General features: G+C 41.4%; 1 pseudogene; it reads right to left on the bottom strand.

Annotated features, from left to right (window-relative positions):
- Nucleotides 1-3,096: 3,096 nt before the first annotated feature.
- Nucleotides 3,097-7,227, bottom strand: LOC146630113 (ras-related C3 botulinum toxin substrate 2-like; annotated as a pseudogene).
- Between the last annotated feature and the right edge of the window lie 10,988 nt (nt 7,228-18,215).

Here is an 18,215-nt window from a genome sequence, read left to right as displayed (position 1 = left end):
CCCAGACGCCTTAACGCCCACTCACATCCTGGGCCATCTGATCTCAGGAATTTGCATGATAAGGTGGGGCCAGGTTTCACAATGAACTCACCCGAAACTCTGGCTGATTGGGACCCACACCCAGTTTCACACCTTGGCTCAGGCGATTAGAGGATCATCAGGGGGTCCTTTTGTCCCTCTGTGGGGGGATACTCCCACTAGGTTTATATCTGGGACTCTCCACCATTTGACCTTAGAACTAAAGAAGCTTCTCGGATGAGAGGTGAAACGTCTTCAAGTAACTTACAGTTTTTTACAGACCTAGGACACATTTCTCAATACTTAGGTCACATTTGCAAAACTCCTCACACAGTGAGCACAACAGAAGTCTATGTGGGCCAAACTGAGGACCAGTTATCATTGTTTTGGCACAAAATGCATTCAATGACTACATCTCTCAAATTTCATGAATTATCTTCTCACTCAGACACAACAACTGCCAAAAACCTTTGTACGTGCAGGACATTTTGCATGTGCTTACATACTGTTTTCAAAACTGTTAAACTTATGGCCAAAACAATAACACAATGCAAAACTTGAAAAGACAGCAAAATCCAACAGCAATATTTTATTGACACATATTTTAAATCTAAAAATGCAGTTTAACCAGCCACAGCTGATTCTCATTGTAGATGAACATCTACACAGGTGTTACTCCTTCAATTTTTCAACTCCTTCAATTCTGGCAGCCAGAAGATTCTTTCCTAGGTGTATTGCCCTAGATGACATAAGATGTGATGTGGATGAGAACCTGTGGCCAAATGGAGAAGACCGAGTAGATTAGCATTACTATTGTATGTGTATCAGTGGATGGTGTGTATACAAATTCTTGTATTTTGGGATTACTTAGTGCAAAAAAATAAAAATACATAAACAAATATTACAGTTTTTTCTGATTGCTTAAGCACATTTTTTGTAACTATTGGCTAATTTTGCAAAACTCTTCACACAAATAAGAAAACCTGTCACCCAATAATCAAAACATTGTAGTTCTCTTGCAAAAGCAAACACAGCTAGATTAACTCTTCACACCTTCGTAAAAATGGTGTTTCTGTATCAAACAGTACACACAAGCCATCATCTACTAAGCACACAATGCGCCAACTGCACACTGATGGTATGAATACAAAACACATCTGGCTTTTGCTTTCTCTGTGCACAAGGTAGGCTATGTCAGTTTGAGCTCATACTTCTGTCATAGATCCATAAGCATAGAGGGATCCAAACTTCAAGTACTGGTGTTTATTCAAACACATCAAAACAAACACAAGTGTTTATTTCCAAGTATAGGATTATTTGCAATCGCCATAATGACTATATGGGTTACTTGGTCTGCAGTGAACATGCTTCCTCTGCCCCCAGCATCTGGTCATCTAGCAATTCTGTACAGGAACAATTTCAGTATTTTTTCATCAATGGTATTGGTGTGTTTCTCATTGGCATATGGCAGTGCTACAAATCTTTGTGCGAAGTGACTGTACTAACCGATTCTCATTTCAAGATGTCCTTATGGTACTTGCTACAGTGTAGCGGCTCGAGTTGGGCTGGACCCGTTGGCCAGCTACCCTCAGGGTCATTCCACGGTTGATTACATGGTCCACTATTGTAGCTCTGATGTCATCAGCAATTCTATTTCTTACTCTTCCTACCCTTCCTCTCCCCCCTCCTCATCTTCCTCTTGCTCCTCCTTGTCCTTGTCGTCCTCTCCATCCTACTTCTTCACCTCCACGTCCTCTTCCTCGGCCTCCTCTACTTCTCACTCCTTCTGCTCCCTCCATTGTACTCCGCACACACAGCTTACCTGTATTATAGTGCTTAGGCTGATTGCAAAGTGAACTAATTATCTAAAAAAGTTTTCACATGTGAAAGTGTGCCAGACAGTTGGCAAATTAGTGTTAATGATAGCCATACATGTGTATACTTTTGCTAGGAGTGTGTTGGAAATTTGGTAATTGAGTGTTGTGCAGTGAATTGTGCCTAAAGTTTTGCAAAGTGTGTGTTACAAAATTGCAAACTGAGTGCAAAGCAGTTTTTGTGCTTTTAGTTTTGCAAACTCAGTGAGTGGTTTTGCTATAAGTCTGAATAGTTTTAGAGATTGTGCTACAGGAATCACAGTTAGGGTTTAAGCATTCAGAAAAAACTGTAATGAATTCTGCATGATGCCTGATTCATTCCAGTAACATATATTGAAATTATAAACAGAGATGTTTCCTTGTTTTACACAGGAAAACACTGTGTAATGCTACATGTTGTTAGTGTTTTTTAGGTCATTGTTTTGTGGGTGACAAAGTGTGTTTGTCGGCTGTCAACCTTTGCTAGTGTTCTGGAAGAATGAGTTTATTTGAGACCTGAATGAAGTGTTTTGGTAGTTGTAGTGCATTTTGAATGTGAAATGAACTGCTTTGCCACGCTGAGGGTCAGTTAGGAGAATTGTGTGAAGAGTTTTGCAAAAGTGACCTAAGTATTGAGACATGTGTCCTAGCGTCTGTAAAAAACTGTAAAGAAGTCCAGACGCTTTTCTTTGCAAGCTCCTTTGACTACAATGACCTGGATGACTGAGAACCTTCACAGACATGAAGGTGTTTTGGCAAAAAAAGCTGGTCAAACATTAAACTGCAAAACTGAAAGTGCTGTTTGAGTCTGAACATTTTCAACTCACCACCAGAAAAAGATGCTGTTCTCCACAATATGTAAATAAGGATAGAGTATAGGCGATATCAGCAGCTGGATCAAAATGAGAATTTTATATCCCCCATAGTTGAGTATAGGCATTCAATCCAAAAGGTCACATGTTGTGGAGAAATAATGTGAATCTTTTGTGCAATCAAATGTTTTATTTTTATTTTAATAGCACAACAAATAATACATTTGTTAATAAATCTTATTCAGACACAAGTTTGCTTGTTGCTTGCTTCCTCACAAACGACCATTTCTGCTCCTTACATTCATCACCCTGAAAACAGCACAGTGAACAAATCATACTGAAACACCGTGTTTATTTCAGTTACAAAAGTTATTTTTATTTTAGGTTTCATGAAACACATATATATTGTTGGCAGTACTTTAGATGAAGGCAGCATGCTGCTCTCAGACTTACACTTAAACTCAAAGGGTCTATAATCTCTAAACTGATATATTTTACAAAGAAATCCTGTCTGGGCAGCGTCTGGATTTGGACTGAAGAGCTCGTTGGCATTTCTAAAACAATAGCAAACCTGCACACCATACATTGTTTTGTTTTTTGTTTTGTTTAAAGTTGTAGATATACATTAGAGACATGGCAGATTTGCATATATTCTTCAGGGTCTGCAGTCCTTTTCTCTTCTTCTGTGCTCCTGTGAGAATCTAAAACAAAGGTCACATAAATCATGGGGTTAAATTGATGCCTGTGGGACAAAATTACTCCAACAATATTCAGGACAAATTTATTTTTCCTCTGCAAAAAAATGAAATTGAGTACAAAGCATGTGAAACTTTTCTGCCTTGTGTTGTGTTCATTTATGTCTTTTCTTTTCTCTTTAATGTTTCTGTCCATTATATGTGCAAGAACAAACTTCTGAATCACCTCTTAGTGATAAGTGTCTACAGTTTCCTTTCTCGTTTGGCTCTGGACGAAGGCAGTCGCACTTTTCTCCTCTCCCTCTTCCTTCTCTTTCCTGCTTGGCTTCTCAATGTCCTTGTCTAGTCTCGTCTACTTTTCTACTTTTGCCCTGGATGACTCTCACGGTCTGTTACAACCTAAAAGAGGAATTATGGATTTGAACAACTGGTCCCTGAATGCAATTGACACGCTCTTCTCAACGAGAAGCCTGGGCTTGAGTAAGTCCGAGTGTCCTAGAGGGACGTTCCCCTCTGGATACACAATGGACGGGTGGAGGAACTGGAGGGTCGTGTGCCTGGCGGGACTGTCAATCGAGGACATTGTAGACATCTACCTTTTCGGAACCATGATAACAGGGTTCTTGCTGTTCGGAGTTGGCTTGGCCCTGGCTTATCAAAGATAGCAGAATTGGCTTTCCAAAACCCCACAAGGCTGCCCGCTGTGATGGAAATGATGGGACGGGTCGTGACTTCTCAAAATGGGCTCATTGAACGCAGCACGGATAAGATCTTGGAGAAGCTCACGGCAGTCTCTGCTCTCTGAGCACAAGATTGATAACATCTCAGAGAAGCTCTCCAACGGGAGACTGAGAGACCAGTGACGGACTGTTAGACCAACTGTGAAATTGACATGCAGTTGTTCGCACTAAAGGAAAACCACCATCATTTCATGCAGCTACCATATCGGTGTCAGCTGTGGTCTCAAGGCTGGAGCTGATACGTATGTATGTTCGGGGGGTCCAATTTCACTGCAGATGTAAACATTGCATGTGACAAATAAAAGGCTTGATTGAATAGCTTCAGACTTATGTTCAAAGAAAAGAAAAGAAGCCCTCAAACCTCTACTCTACTTTATGTGTTGATTTAATGAGCGAGTTCACTTTGTTTCTCTCTTCTCTCAAACGTCTAATCTCTCTTCCTCCTCTTCCTCTGTGTTTTATTCAGTCGTACCGTTTACAGCAGCGAGCAGGGCTTCTTCTTGACCTTGGCGGGCTGAGGGCAGAGGACGGCACGAATGGCCTCATCAAACACAGTCTTCAGACCACGCTGGGTCAAGGCTGAGCACTCCAGGTATTTGACTGCATCTATACATGCGAAGACACATATATGTTAATAAAAGAAGAGAAAGAACTACAAAGACAAAGTAAGAGAAGAAAGGTTTGCTGGTAGTGGAGAAGAATAAGTTCAACTTTCAAAGAACACTATAGTCAACTACAGCTACTATACTTTTACTGTGATGCCAGGAAATGAGGGGAATAACAAAAATTTGCAGAGGCAGTCAGGCTACAAAGTTCTCTAGCATCTTCATCTGCTAGTTTCATATCTTCACTGGTGAGGAGAGCTTCAAATCTTAAAGTGCTTTTCAAGCAAATAAAGTAAGAGTGACTGACCTATCTCCTTAGCCAGAGCTAGGCCCTGTGGATAGGTGATAGGCGCCAGCTTCTTGTCCTTCAGTTTCTCAATGGTATCCTTTTCATCCCTCAGATCCAGCTTAGTGCCAACCAGGATGATGGGCGTGGAGGGGCAGTGGTGACGGACCTCAGGGTACCACTGGCAGAATACAGAGTAAAGGAAAACTAAATAAGAGGCAAGAAAGGGGAACACGCAAAATCAAGGAACGTGTTAGAGGCAAAAAACAGAATCAAAGGTGGAGGGAGATGAAGCTCTGATGCCAGGTGTTACAGAAAGGTGGATGAAGGCATGAAAAACAAAAGATATGCTGTAGCTATTAAAGATTAAAGAAATACATCATCCAACTTTCACCCACAGCATCAATCATTCATTCACATCAATTATTAGACCTGTTTAGGCTTTTTCTCCATTTTGTAATCCAAGTACCTATTTTTTTTCTCTATAATAAATTCCTGCTTTTGTTCCGTTTGTTCTTTTTTACATTTTGTTCCTCGGCAGCTGAGAGACAGGCCTCATAAAAAACAGCCAAAACTCACCTTAGCTCTGACGTTCTCATAGGATGCCGGGCTAACCAGGGAGAAGCAGATTAGGAAAACATCCTGGATGGAGAGACAAGGAGACAAAGAATTAGAATAGCTGCTGCAGTTTTAATTAGCTGACATGTTATATAAGTTCTGTCTGTGTAACTTTATGTCCATTAGTTACTGTGTGTGCCTGTGTGTGTATGTGTGATTCTGTACCGTCTGTGGCTAGGACAGTGGGCGGAGCCTGTCATAATCTTCCTGTCCAGCTGTATCCCAGAGGCCCAGGTTGACCGGCTTGCTGTCCACCATCACATTAGCTGAATATTTGTCGAATCTGTGGGGAGAGTAGAGAAGGTCAGCGATCAGCCAACAAGTCATAGGCAACCTTTCATTTCATTGGTTATTCATTCATTCAACAATCTTTCAATTCACTGATTGTTTAACCAGTGAAACTCCTGTAATGGAGAAAAAAACAGGACCATACTTGAAATACCACTGTTCACAAAAACATTAACCAACAACATTACTTTGGTTAGTTTGACACAAAAGCCATCCTAACCATGTCTAGTAAGAGAGAATAATACATAATAAGGCAGGGCTGCCCCCGTGTGGTCTCATAGTAGAATAACAGTTTAATTTCTCATTTTTAAAAACTTGAGAAATTTCATATTCATATTCAAATGTATTCAGGCTCAAATGAAACTGATAACACAAATGTTTGCAGACACAGATGTTTTTTTTACAGAAAGAAAGAGACTAGTGTACCAGATTAATCCTGTTTTATGGCCTGTCCGAGGTCTACCCCGCCCTTTGCCTAATGACAGCTGGGATGGGCTTCAGCCTCCTTAATGACCCAGTAGTTAAAAAGATGGATGGATTTCCTGAAATAGAAAAGTCACTGAAATAACGTTAACTGTCAAACATAGAACAACTATGACAAACAGTCAACACTATCTGAGATCCTGCTGGTGGTTAGGGAGGATATACGTGATTCTGTTTGTTGTTTAAACATATTTATAGAGTTAAGAGTTCAGATTGCTGGAAGAACAACATTCACGCAGTCTGATTGCTGTTTTTCTCCCAAAATGTAGAAACACCTGCTAACCATGGCACACTCTGCTTTTCCATTAGGTCTGTGCAAATACTACTTAAGTACACTCATCCTCCTGTGCCATTAGTGATATTAACAGAGTGTATTTTTTGACATATATAATATAGTTAGTATAGTTATTATACTAGCCGTAGCTGTTATACTAGCCGTAGCTGCCCCGCTTATTTTAGACATTCACAATAAAAAAGTAAGCGATAATATTTCAATATCAAACGTCATAATTAAGGTCAACATCTAAATAATGCTGTGTACAGACTCACACAGGTGTTAAATTACAGCATAAACTTACCTTAGACCTTCCTCCGTCATTCTCCTCCTAATTGTGCTCGGAGACACAGAAAACATATCGGCAATTACCCCGATGGTTATCCAGGACAGCACTAAAGTCCTGAGTGCTGCAGCCGGGATTTCAAGACGTGGACGACCAACATTTGAAGACTGTTCTTCCTCGGCGTATTCCAAACGAACACGGTGCTGAATTGATCTTAAACTTTCGACAATGCTGTCATCGATGCTAACATCTTGAAGAGCAATTATCATCCCAAGCATTTCAGAAACATCATCTAAACGACTCAAAACAGTATCTACAGGTAAATGTATCTACCCTCTCTATCTGATCTGCTAAAATGAGCAGAATTGACTGAAGTTCACACCAGTCCGCCATCCTCCCTGACCTTTGACCTAGCACGTTTTTGCTACCTGTGGCAGCCGTCCGCGGAGCAGGTATCCAGGAAAACTAGTCGATAGTAAACGATCAGCCAATAGGCGCAAAAGTCAAGCCCACTTGTTGTGTGCCCACCTTATTACTAAATTAGGCAGAGCACTCTGAATTGAATCAGGACATAAAGCACGGTCTTTATGTTGCTTTATTGAACACTGTCCATCTTACAACTAGCCACTTAACGGGGCTTCCTTCGGACAACCACATCCGGTTCAAAGGTCATCACATTAAGACATAGCCATATCAATACATGACACCCCCCTTTTCCTTAGATTCAAACTTTAGTTGTAATAACTTTGATGTCTTTTTTTCCCCCAACATTGAACATTCTTCTTGTCTTACTTTCTAACAATTATATAATCTAAATGTCTCACCACACATGTACCTTTCTTTTTTCAATATATACATGTCGAAATACACATATGAACTTGAAACTTGCCAAATGTAAGTTACCTCTTCACCTTAACATATTATAGTTCATTTCACCACAAAATCACGAAACCTCTCGGGTATCTTTTTAGCCCTCTGTGATCTACTTGGTCTCTCTGGCCCCTGGGAGCCCTCTTGTGGTGTTGGAGTGAAGGTGTCAGTCTTTGTGGGTGTTTCACCTTCCTCCCTTTCAGGTATTGTGTCATAGTGTCCTTCTCTGGTCTCATTTGTCTCGTATTTCTTCACATGTGTGGTATTCCGGTGATAGCGAGCTCCTGTTGGTGATTCAATAATGACTTGGTTTCCAGTTCTGCTTACAACTTTGTGTGGTGTTGCGTTGAATGGTGTTGTAAACTTGTCCACTTTGTCTTGTTGAACCAGCACTGTGTCTTCCTATTTTTATTTATTTTTTATTTTTATTTTATTTATTTTTATTTTTATTTTATTTTTCTGAAATTACACACGTTACTAACGTGTGTAATTTCAGAAAAATAGCTCTACCATTGACCAATCTCACCTGTCCTAAGGTTATTTTTCTCACCTCCTATCACTTCCTGTTCCAACACATGGTTGTGTTTTTGTGTAGCTTATCTGGATAGCCGAAATAACTAAAAACTTATAGATAACTTCTTATTTCATAGTTTAATCTTCATTTGCTTCATCCGAAGCACACTCTCTTGTATTCACTCCCTGTATTTTTAGGAATTTGCTACCTTAGCTTAGCTAAGCCAAATAACACAGACCAATTAGTTAAACTACATGAATGTCTCAAAGCCATAAAGACCTGGATGACCTCTAATTTCTGCTTTTAAATTCAGATAAAACTGAGGTTATTGTACTCGGCCCTTAAAATCTTAGAAATATGGCATCTAACCAGATTCTTACTCTGGATGGCGTTACCTTGGCCTCCAGTAACACTGTGAGGAACCTTGGAGTGATTTTTGACGAGGACATGTCCTTCAATGCACATATTAAACAACTATGTAAGACTGCTTTCCTCGATTTGAGCAACATCTCTAAAATTAGAAATATCCTGTCTCAGAGTGAAGCTGCAGTTATTACTTCCAGGTTGGACTACTGTAATTCATTATTATCAGGATGTCCTAAAAACTCCCTGAAAAGCCTTGTAGTACCATATCACCCTATTAGAGCACTTCACTCTCACACTGCAGGCTTACTTGTTGTTCCTAGAGTATTTAGAAGTAGAATACGAGGGACAGCCTTCAATTTTCAGGCCCCTCTTCTGTGGAACCAGCTTCCTGTTTGGACAGACACTATCTCTACTTTTAAGATTATGCTTAAAACTTTCCAAAATATATAATTAGGGCTGGACCAGGTGACCCTGAATCCTTCCTTAGTTATGCTGCAATGCGGTGGGCTGCTGGGGGATTCCCATGATGCACTGAGTATTTCTTCTTCAGTCACCTTTCTCACTCACTATGTGTTAATAGACCTCTCTGCACTGAATCATACTTGTTATTAATCTGTCTCTCTTCCACAGCATGTCTTTATCCTGTCTTCCTTCTCTCACCCCAACCGGTCCCAGCAGATGGCCCCGCCCCTCCCTGAGCCTGGTTCTGCTGGAGGTTTCTTCCTGTTAAAAGGGAGTTTTTCCTTCCCACTGTCGCCAAAGTGTTTGCTCAACAGAAAGGCAGTTGTTAGAGGGTGAATGGCAGGAACACTGTGTCTGCTGCCTCTTCTCTTGCCTCTGTGTATCAGTGAGTATTCAACAACAGTTTCTATATTTAACTGCAGGTTCTTACTGCATAATTCTGTCTGTATAATATGAAAATGATTCAATGCATCGAGTTATGCCAAACCTCACAGAAACTGTGCACGGTGGGTATTCTGAATTGCTGCTCGGCACATATATGCAGACCACAGTCAGAGCCTTACCCTCTGCAGCTTGAAGTCACACAGAGGTAACCCACTCGCTCTCTGTCAGCACGCAGTCGCAGACTCGTGAGCGAGGTTTTTTTTTTCTTTTGTTTTGCTCTTCTACTCTTAAGAGCTCCATTAGCCACACAGAGGGCACAATATGTTCTGTATTGCTTCTCAAAGTTAGCATTGGTTAGTGATCATGAGCTGTTTTAGGTTTATAAATCATTGGTTTACACCACATTCCTCTGAATTAATGTCACAAATTGACAAACTGACAGTGAGATACAGTGAAGTGTGTAGAACATGTAATTCAAATCAGAGCACGAGCAGAACAAGAGCATGAAGCTGAGATCAAACTTCATTTGCTTCCATCTATAAGGTGCAGGTCACTGAGGTCTTCTGACAGAAACCTGCTGGTGGTTCCTCGTTCTAGGCTGAAAACCAAAAGAGACTAAGTGTGTCTTCAAGGCTGTTGGCTGATAATCTATGGAATGCACTAATATTACATTTGATCTCTGCGGTCTGAACATTTGAAAGAGCAGCTCTACTTATTTGTACAGGCTTAATTTTAGGTAGTGGATATTATTATTGTCTTTTAATGTTTGTATTTATTTTTATTGATTATTATTGTGAAGCACTTTCTCTATAGAAATATTTTACCTTCATTTCCCTTCTGTAACTTTATGAAAGCCAAAAGCAAAAAGAGACGATAAGTAACTTTGCATAAATGTGTGGAGCTTTGCAGCTTTGCAGTTCATAAAGCTTCATAATGACACTATGTGACTATGCAGTGTCCAATATTCAAACTGAAATGCAGTCATTAGAGAGTGAATGGCAGCAACACTATGTGTGGTGCCTCTTCTCTTTTCTCTGTGTATCAGCGAGTGTTCAGCTACAGTATCTATATTTAATGGCTCTGGTCCTCACTGTGTGTTTCTGCCTTACTTCTGAGAGCAGATATTTTACAGGTACAAAGAAAAACTGGCAGTGACCTGGTGGGCGGGGGATTCCTCTTTCAGGTGTGACGGCGAACACAGAGGTCGCTCTGCAAAAGAGAGTCATTGGAGGTGATGAATGTGAGCGACAGTATCATGTACAGCTCAGAGCAGTTTATCCACATGGACCTTCCAGCTTGTGTGGAGGCTCTTTGATCAGCGACCGCTGGATTCTGCAGCTCACCGTCTGAAGCCAGGAGGGTGAGGAGATCAGAGCAGCAACTAAAACTTGTTTTTGCTATTCAGTAAAAAGTAAAATACATTCAGACAAGATGAGAAATAAAATATGGTGACCATCAGTAATCATGTTTTATGTTTGCTGTGCACATGCAGGACCATGTTTGCAAATCTAAGTGTGCATCAAGGGGGTCCGGAACAAGAAGTGCAGATAACAGCAGAAGCTGAGATCTATACAGACAAAGACACCAGCACAGGCAGAGTTCATGACATCATGCTGCTGCAGCTACCAGCAGCTCTGATGTCCATCCTATAAAACTACCTGACTGTGAGTTGTGGATATTTCTGCTTCAGGTTCATGTGTTCTGACAGATACTGATACGTCGTGCTAACTTCAGTTTTAGATTTAAATGATACTTTGATGTTCCTGTGGCTCAAAGTTTCTTGCTTTGAAGTTTTTTTTCTTAAAGTTTCTTCTTGACCTGAGCTCTGTGCTGTGAAGTGAGTTCAGCATATGTAGAATATATTTCCTTTATCTTATCCCAACAGTGGGAATCAGGATAAGTACTCACAGGAAGCTGCTTATCAATTGAAAGCCCTGGTTATCAAGTTAACCAGGGCTTTCAATCCTAATGGATGTGGATAAACTATACTGGCAGTGCAGGTTTTAAAAAGGAAGATAAAACTGTAATATTAGAAAAATATGAAGGGTTTAAATGCATAATACAGACTGAAGGTAACAGCTGCTGCAGAAAAACCAGTGTTGTGTGTGTGTGTGTGTGTGTGTGTGTGTGTGTGTGTGTGTGTGTGTGTGTGTGTGTGTGTGTGTGTGTGTGTGTGTGTGTGTGTGTGTGTGTGTGTGTGTGTGAGTGGAAAATTGCTTAGTAGTAAAAGCACTATATGAATGTGCAAGAACTTCAGATGCTTTGTTCAATAAGACTATCAGGAGGGACTATGCGCTTACCTGCTGCTCCTTGGCAGGTAGCTCTATGCCCTCCTGGGTTTTAATTGCACCTTAGAACACACATGCATCAACACTACAATGAGCGGGTGGAGGGAGGTTTGGAGTCTTCTCCCACCCCCGTTCTCTGCGGCCTGCTGGAGCGGGAGGGCTAGGAGAAGTTGGCCGTCCGACTGCGGTCTGGGGTGTGGGGCCTCCCTGCTGCTACGGAGTCGGGGTGGTCTGCCTCTCCCCACCGCAGGGAAAAGGGTAACACCACCTGGGTCTGGGTGCAATTCCCCCCTCCAGGGGCAAGGGTACCTAGACCCGGTTTGTAGAGTACGCTTGGGGAGTGTGATCGTGTGTACAGCGTCTCTTTATGTCTGTCTCCACGTTGGTTGAGTGTGGAGTAAGTGCACATGAGAGCATGAGGGTGGGAATGGATGTTTGTGTCTGTGTGTGCCTGTATGTCTGTGTCTATATGTCAGGTTGGGTATCAGACGCCACCTCTCTGGGGACACCTCAGGCCCTCCAAGATTTGGAGGCCTATCTCCACCCACCACCACTTCCCCTGCCGGTGGCGGACTCCCTCAGGTGTCGGTGCGTTGGTGGTTCTTTGTGTCTGGGGGTGGGTGTCCAGGTACACACCGGCTCACTCCTTGGTGGCCGCTTATCGGGGCCTGGAGCCTGGGGCTCGCTCGGGCCCCTTCGGAGGTGGGGTGCCCCCGGCCTCTCGGCCTGGGGCTCGGTCACTCAGGCGCAGCTGGGGGCCGGCGGAGCTCATGGGCGCGTCACTGCAACTCCCCCTGGCTTCTGCTCCGCGGCTGCTGAGTGAACCCTCATCTGGGACTCTCCTCAGCTCTTACTGGAACAGTGGCGCGGCTGCCCCTCTGTTGGTCTTCTATGGTCTCTTGTGTTCTGGGGGCCTCTGGATGTCTGGAGTTTTGACCTCCTCCATACCCGCTTCACACCCTGGAGGACGGGGCTGTGGCCCCCCCACACTCCCTAGCAGATCGTTACATGGAGAAACCTTTGGAATACAAGCGCGCTGATCCACACAGGTATGTACACGGGTGTTCACTGCTCGTAGACCCAAATTACACCTTTCTTGGCCGCTACTTCGAAGCACATCTGTCCTGCGTGCTGCACAACAACATTGAATATTTAGTATTTACTGCTGTTTACACTTAGCTAGATTAATGCGATGGTGTTGTGTTTAGTATGTTGCTTTGTTTTTTTTGCTTGTTTTCTATTTTTCTCTCAACAGGTGATCCAGGAGATTTTTTTTCTCCCCCCCCTTTCTCACTGTCCCTCTCCCCTTCTGTTTCTCCTTTCCTTCCTCTTTCTTTCTTCCTTTCCTATCCCTCACTCATGTCTGTCCCGTCTGTAAAATCTGAAAATAAAATATAATAAATAATAAAAACAAAGATCGACCAAATGGACCAATACGGCAATGCCACGATGATCCATTTGGCAAAGTAAATCCATTGGGTATCCTTGTTGGTCTTCAGACAACAATTCTGATGGTTAAAGAACCAAATGGGACAGGCAAAAAAAAAAAAAAAAAAAAAGACAGCAAAAATCCTGACTGACATCACGACCTATCATTACACAGGAGAATCTGATGGATGGATAATTAAGTATTTCATTTAATTAATGTTTGAAAGACAGTTTCAGCTTTTATTCTGTCAGCTGCAAACTTTCTGCTGTTTATTAGTTTAAGAGAAAATAAAACTTAATATAACAACAGAATTTAAACATAGGCTGCAAACTGAAAAATGTCTACGAAAAAATGCTATTGAAGAATTTTAGCCCCTCCCACTGACCATGTAGTACAGTAGGAGGGTCTAAAGTTGAAAGTTTCAAGGGATCTTCCAGGAATGGTGATGCTGCTTTTCTGGACAAATGATCTCTAAGCTTGAACTTAACCAGAGGGATATAGTACAAAGAAAATTCAACAAGGCTTGGCTTACTTTGTGTTAGCTGGCTTGAGAAAACGTAAAACACCAGTCAGTGTCACGCCGCCGGGTATATCAACTTCTCTTTTAAGCTGTGCTTTCTGCTTCACGCTCCGTGCCCACGCATGTAACAAGGGCTGCTACAAGGCCCTTTAAAACAGGAAGTAGCATGTGCTGCAGTGAGCTTGAATGGTGTCCCAATGCGCTGAGCAAGCACAGTGCAAGCATGCTAGCCAGGTGTGGTGCGTGATGATAAAGTGGTGACTAAAACTCTATAAAGGACATAACTAATATAACAGCAGGTCAGGGTTACTCTTACAATTTTCTCTGGTAAGAAGTCAAAATCCTTCATATAGAACTCTGAAGTTACCTGGAGAGATGAGATCCTGCTTCATAGTACAGGCCTCAGGGCAACATTTCAAAGTTAACGTGCAAAACAATCAATATATGTATTTGTATGTAACTGACAAAAAAAGGAGAGAAAAGCGTCCAAACACTTCTTGTGTCATTCCAGAGTTGAGGTCGCAGGTTATGGTGCCACCACTGGACTAGCTAATGAGAAAAGAAGGAAGATGATTTTTAACAAATTTGTTGTATTAAGAAAAAAGAAAACAAACCATCCAAACTGTTACTTTATTAGTAAAGAGATGTTGCAGATATTTGTACTGAAATTGTATTTTTCTTCATTTCTAATGTGTTCAAAGCAAAAACAAGCTTTTCCTGTGAGCTCAGACCATTTTATTTCTTTCTGCTGCATTTCTGCATAAAATACAAATCTGCATCATTTTCTAAAAAAGTGCTTTAAGCTGAACTAATTGTCCCTTTATTTCTAGAACCTGGTGAATCACCCTCTCTTCACTGTGCAGAGACTGAGGTTGTCAGCTGTACAGAGCTCAATGATATTTTACAGAAATAATTCCCCGAGGTCCACCGAGTCAGGAGCTATCAGCACTGGTTCTGTGGACAAAGTCCTGGGAAAGATATATGTCGAGTGAGTTTGCATGATCCCTCAGCTCACAGCTGCATTTATTAAACATTCAAAATACAGAAAGATTTTATAAAACTGGGAAACTGTATTTCTGTCTTGCAGGGAGACTCTGGTGGAGGAGTGGTTCATAATGGCAGGATTTATGGTGTCTCTTCTTTTGTGGGAGATCCAGACTTTGTATGCAGAGCACCGGCTGCCTTCATGGACCTCTGTGATCCTGAGTATGCAGATTGGATCAGGAAAACTATCAACCCATAAAAAGCTGTGAGGTGTGGATAACTGTAAACAAGCTGAAATAAATAATCTTTTAGAGTTTAGCTTTGGTTTCTTTTATTCTCTTTGATATAAGCAGTAGAGGATTTCAGAATTTCTGTGTTATTTGCCAAAAGACGTTTTTTCAGCTGCACCCACACACAGTTTCTTTAGATAACTTCAACTGCAGAAAGTAAAAACTCAGCATTAAGTTTCAAATGCAGTTTTAAAGATAATGATAATATGGTGGCCCTGAAGAAAACACCCGTCAATAGAAAAAGCTGCAAAATCCTGCAAAATGTAACAGAAGTTGAATAAAACACAACGGAAATAGAAAAAAATGCAACAGGGCTGAAAAACTGAACAAACAAACAAAAAACAAACACAAATTACAACAGAAATAATAACAACGATATAAAAAAAATAAAGTAGAAAAAAAACATTCTCATCCTAAAACTTGGTGACAAAGTGGAATATGGTAAGGAAACACTCACTTAAGTGCTGTCATTACTCAAAGGTTCCTGATAATCATGCATGAAGTGATTTCTGGAGGGGAATGAAACTTAACTGAACTGCTCCCTGTGACATTTTGACCTGTCAAACGCAGGCGTAACTCCTGTTATTCATTGTTGTATTGCAGGTCTGCTGTGCACGACGTCTGTGAATCTGAGTAATTTGGTACAGATGAAGGAATAAGACTGCTCAGATGCTTTGGGTGTCACGTAATGATCCCTCAGGTTTGGGTGTCTTTGGTGCCCTTTGATTTCAATCTACCTGCACATTGAACAGAAATCCTGCCATGACAGAACACACTAATGCCTTTTCAAGGGAGAACCGATCCTAATCTGAGCTGTCAGCCCCAAGTTCTCTGCAGTCATCAAATCAAGCATAATCTGGTTTGAACAGGCTCCCTGCCTCACTGCAAAAGCCTTTTTACCAGCTGCTGTTTGACAAACTGCAAAGCCTCTGAAGAGACTTTAGAAAGGGGGAAAAAGGATACGAAGAAAAAGCTGAACAAAAAGCTATCCATGCACTGTTTAACATTTCACTTGGAGTTTATTGACTGTATTCTATCTGTGGATTGCATTATAGCTTCTCTGAGAGCTTTGCTCCCTGAAGATTTTATGATCTGTGAACGCTGAGTCTCTCTTGTGGCTGTAAACCAGTCTGCTCAGCATGGCACTGCATGGCAGAGTTTCTCTCCATTTTTTTGAATCACCTTTGCTCAGTTGTGCTCCTAACTGATCTCCTGAGTTTGGCTGTATTCCTGGACTTTGCCCTTTAGTTACTCTTCAGTCTCTTTGACACACAGGCTGCCAAATTTGAAATAACATTTTTAGTTTCGGAAAAAGAAGAGCGTGTCTAGCAAATTCTTGCACATCCTTGTTCTTAAATAGCACTTTTCTACTCAAGCACTCAAAGTACTTTATACACCTCATTCACCCATTCATACAAGCACTTTTCTGTACCTAAGTTCTTTCTATCTAACATTCATACTCTGATGGACACATGAAAGAGCAGTTTGGGGTTCAGTATCGTGTCCAAGGATACTTTGAGATACAGATCAGATCAGGCTGCGATCGAACCTCCAACCTTCTGATCGGTACTAATTGGACGTTTGCTGCTGCACATGTAGCATCACAGCTTAGAAGATGGTGGTGTGGAAATGTGTTTCCCATTAACAATTGACTAAGAAACTCTTAGTCAAGGGTTAACGTCACTAATGTCAGTATTTTCACTGACTCTAAAAAGGCACTGATCTTCATTAGATTAGATCAACATTGTGCCTTAAACCTGAGCTGTACAGGAAAATAGATTTCTGATACACATGTACATAAACAAATAAAGAGAGATGTTTCCCACCTGCTGAGAAGACAACAAATGCATAACCTGATTACCACCATTAATCTCACATCCACTGATTTCTGGCACCTATAAGTGAGATTGAGTTCACTGTCCTGCTGTCTTGGCCTTTAGGAGAACACAGTGAGACAGATGAAGCTTGCACCAGATGGTGGGAACACAATGATCGTGGTCTTAGACACAGCATCCACACTCTGTACATGATAGTGTGTGTGTGGTGCTGTTTGCAGGAACTTGATGAGGCTTTGCTTAAGTGGAAATCCACTGATGTTCAAGCCCCAGGGAAGTGGGCGGGGGGGATAGGACCTCTGGGGCCCTCTTCCTGATGGAGCCCTACCTGACTCCTTTCACTGCTAAAGCAAGAATGGTGCCACAGCTCACTGAAACAATACTTCATTTCATCAGAATCTTCAAATGATTCTGTTAAAAACAACCGCCCAGTGTACTTGCATGGCAAACATCGTGATTAGATATTCAAGAAGAGCCTCTTAAAGATGAAGGTCTGTGTCTCTTGACCTAAACACATAATCCAGTTAAATCTGATTTATGTTCATTAATGCCCCTCACACTGTAACTTAAAGTAATAAATCGGTCACTGATTAATTACAGAAGTACGTCTGTGAGCATAAAGATGTAAGCCTTGGACCATCAGGATAAAATGTGGTTGGGAAACTTAACAAGCTTTGATAAAACTTCATCAGTAGCTCAAGCAAGACCTCAAAACCTTCGATCACCACGGGTGGTTAGCAGACTGTGGTTGTACCATGCAGCCTAACAACATGCAGTAAATTGCAGGTTAAAGCAGTCTGCTTACACATTGTTAAACGAGGGAAGGGAACTAATGTGGCTGTCACATTACCCTTTTGTCCCATTTCATCCCAGGACTTGATTCAATTGCTGCTCACTTTCTACAGTACTTAAAACTGATCAGTAGGACCTGAAACTGCAAACATTCAAACATTCAGGCCAACAATCAGTTGGTGAACATATTAATCTACTACAATTAGCAAAAATGAATAAATAAACAGAAGAAAGTTGGAGTGATATCAGAGTCATGCAAGTTTTTGACCAGCAGGTTAAACTCATGCAAATTAGCTTCATCCAGGCTCATGAAAACACTGTCCTGCTTATAAACAGCAGATCATTTGTGTCAGTGTGTCAGGATGGTTTATATTTGAGCTTTTAGTTCACACAGAACAATTTTTATTAATTGTTTTTAGCGATTACGAAAGTCTGTGAATCCCCAAATTGTTCAGTTGTTCTCTTTGCTCCCCATGAGGTCACTTTCACCATGTGACAAAAACAACACCCCACTCTACACACT

This window comes from Diplotaxodon limnothrissa, linkage group LG6 (genome assembly GCF_057381915.1).
Source record: "Diplotaxodon limnothrissa isolate DT_005_m linkage group LG6, D_limnothrissa_male_GT1.1, whole genome shotgun sequence".
Classification (NCBI taxonomy): domain Eukaryota; kingdom Metazoa; phylum Chordata; class Actinopteri; order Cichliformes; family Cichlidae; genus Diplotaxodon; species Diplotaxodon limnothrissa.
The sequence above is the reverse complement of the archived record's forward strand: the minus strand, read 5'-3'. Positions and strand labels throughout refer to the sequence as shown.